Genomic DNA, 3,319 nt, shown 5'->3' on the forward strand with positions numbered 1-3,319 from the left:
GCATTAATATTTTCACCACGACGCTTTGTACTTCGAGTCGACCTGTTTTAATAAATATTAATTTTGATATGCTGATAAAATTCATCTATAACGATCGAGATCGTTCTATCATGACGTATTTCCGGTGCCAACTGTTACACCGTGGTACGGTGCGGTTGTGGGTCCGTTGGCCGGAACGTTCGCCACACCAGAAGGAGCCGGATGTGGTTAAATAAAGTTCTTCTATCGTAAATACGTTGCACTCTTTATTCTTTCTGTTAATATGATACAGCAGATACGCGTCGCATTACGTCGAATAGGAATGCCCGCGACGGCTTCCGAACCGTCGCTCATATACTCCGCCGAGTTGCAAACTCAGCGAGTTTCGGCCGCGGTGGTTGACCAGAGAGGGTCGTCAACCGTACGAGGTTATTTTAATTATTGCATATATGTTCATCGCCCTATTTCGACATCGGGCGATAATCCCGAGGTCCTTGCCCGATTGTGAAAGTGCAGGGCGATTTTCGGAAATGGTTTGCAACCAGAGTGCATTCTTCAGAATGCTGCTTAGGTTACAACACAGCATATTCCGGTAATTTCTAGAAAGTCTGCAAGTATAAAAAGAGCGGCGTTTTTCTACGCAGACACAGTCAAATTTGAAGTATCGTGCGGATTTTCCGAGTCTTGTATTTTGCTCTGTCACTTGATAATTACTCGACGCGTCGAGCATTCTTAAGCATCGGTGCTTTACATTGGTCGCGTGCGGCACGAGCCCGTTTTTACGGCATTGTCGCGTGTTATAAAAACATTTTTTTGTACACGGTGAGATAAATACATTCTGACTATATTTTAAACACGTCTTTTCATACTGCTACGTCAGAAACGGAATTATTTTAAAAGGGTAATCACCGCTCTTCGGAAGCTTAGGAAATGGCTCGAGAGCAGTTAGGGAGGAGGGAAAGATTTTAGTGAACGATTTAGTGACGCAACAACCGATCTTTGCGTGGCACGTGATTTGAAGTGCCACGCGTAAACGCGCTAGGGATGGGTTTAAGTTAATTATGAGTTGGAGTTAGCGCGTTATTTTGGTTCTTTTTAGGGAAAGAAATTAAATTTTTATTCCCAGGAATAGAACCAGAGGTGATTTTTCGCACGCAGTGGATTGAGGGTTTATTTTAGAAATACAAAGATTAGGTTTCCGCCTTTAACAATAACATTTATTATTAACTAATTAATACAATTTGGTTATTTAAAAAAAAAATAAAACAATAAAATAAGAATGATCAATTTTTAACATTTTAATTTTAAAAGATAAATTTATCTACTAATGAGTACATAAGGAATGTATAAAATGAATTAAACAATTTGATAGAAAATGTGTAATGAGTGAGTTTGTGAGCTGTGTATGAAAGAAGTTGTCAGATAATGTATGTTTATTCTAGGTCGATTTCTATTATTTCCGAAATCCGGGCTGTCGATCTCAGGAACACCCGGTCGATGAGCCTGATCGCCGCGAGGAAGGGGTTCCTTATATTTTATCCTGGGAATAAAATATAAGGATGTTTTGATCAGGAGGCGCCCCACTGGCCTCTCTCCTGATCTCCTCGGGATCGAAATGGTCAGGGCCTATGGTAAAGGTTCTTTCCGGGATAGGATCCGTCCACGGAGTGCAAGTCCTGAGGAGGAGCTCGAGGAGAAATTCGAAAATCGCTCTCGGTTTCTCTGGCTCCCCGAGAAACTCGACACTTGAGGCGAGGGAAAGAGAAGGCTTCGGGCGGTCAGGTTTCTGCCAAGAAACGGTATCGTCTTCAGCAAGCGAACCGACCTTTTCGGGTTCCCCAGGAAATGGTAACGGCGATGGGATAGAAGAGGAGCATGCTCTAGGAGCAGCTCCAGGAAGATGATCGTCGAAATTTAGTGAGTTGTCTGGAGAATAGGAAGGAGAGGTAGGGTGGAACCGCTCCGATTCAGGCTCGGATCCGTTTGCGGAACCATTGGAGACCGACAGACTCCAAGGTCGGGCTGATTTCGAAACGAAATCTTCTTTTTGTACAGTTCCTTCCAGGGCCGGTGAAGTCGGGGGAGCGGGTGGTGGAGGTGATCACGACCGTTCTCCTCTTCTTCGGGGAGGGTCAGTCGTTATTTCCCCTGGCGCCGCCGCGAGTACGCATTACAAAAAAAAAGTCTGGACTATCTGCCGCAGACTTCTTATCTTTCGGTTACGGCGGGCCCGGCTTTTCTTTATCGTTCGCAATTTCGACGACTCCACTAAAAATTAGAATTTAAAGGTGATAATGAATGTCTCGAAAAATGTGGAGGGCAACACGTTACATTCTCTCTCTCGGCTCTCTCCATTTGTTCCTCCAAACTCTTCACAGTTCCCAAAATCGGATAAAGGCTCTCAAGTTTGAGTTGCCGATAGTCACCAGGTATTGGCGGCGTATCGGAACCGTTTGCATGAGGAGACCAATCACTCGAATCTGATTACCGGAAAAATCAGAGGACTACAGAAAGACTCCGAAATCTTGAGACGCGTACGGCACCCTCTCATCTCTCATTTAATTCACTTTGAGGTTGATTGACATGCTCTTTAGTAGAATCTTTTGTGGGGGAAAAAAGAAAAGAATGATAATTGAAATTGGAACTTACTACTTGTTGATCTTGATATAACTTTTGGTTGCTCCAAATCCTCGTCGGTGTCTCTCTTTTCTTTTCCTCTAAGCTCTTCTTTCACACACTCACAATTCAAATAAGGTATATACTTTAGTTTAATCCAGAGACAAAATACGAACTTCAAATCAATCCAGAGACAGAATGAGAGCGAGTCCCGCCGAAACATGCGGTTTTATAACCTCGGACAAGGGGAGGACTAGCGCTGAATTTTTATTTTTCAAAAATCAATATTCTTATTTGCCCTCCGTGTTCCTCCATCTTTCTTTTTTCTTAATTATTGGTCACTCGCATCTCATCCCTTTTCTGATTTTTTTAGGCTCTAAGTTTTCGCTCTTAAGTCTCTAATTCATGGTGAGGGGTTCCCGATATCTATTGGCTTGAGAGAAAAATTTGTTCATACTAGGCTCCGCCCACATGGCTTGCCTCTTCCAACCTTCCAGAATATTATTAACAATTAGAGAAAAATTGTTGAGGGACCCTTTTCGTTATCGGCGGGTCATGGTTGTTTATAGTACCCGACCGCGTATCATATTTTACGCCCGGTATACGGAGCGACATGAAGCTGCCGGCTCGCTCCGAGGTTTCGGTTCCCCGTTGCCAGGGGAACGAAGATTATTTATTAATGATAAATTGACAGTTCTGTCCGTGACTCTGTTCGTTGTGGATG

This window comes from Cardiocondyla obscurior, linkage group LG05 (genome assembly GCF_019399895.1).
Source record: "Cardiocondyla obscurior isolate alpha-2009 linkage group LG05, Cobs3.1, whole genome shotgun sequence".
Taxonomy (NCBI): domain Eukaryota; kingdom Metazoa; phylum Arthropoda; class Insecta; order Hymenoptera; family Formicidae; genus Cardiocondyla; species Cardiocondyla obscurior.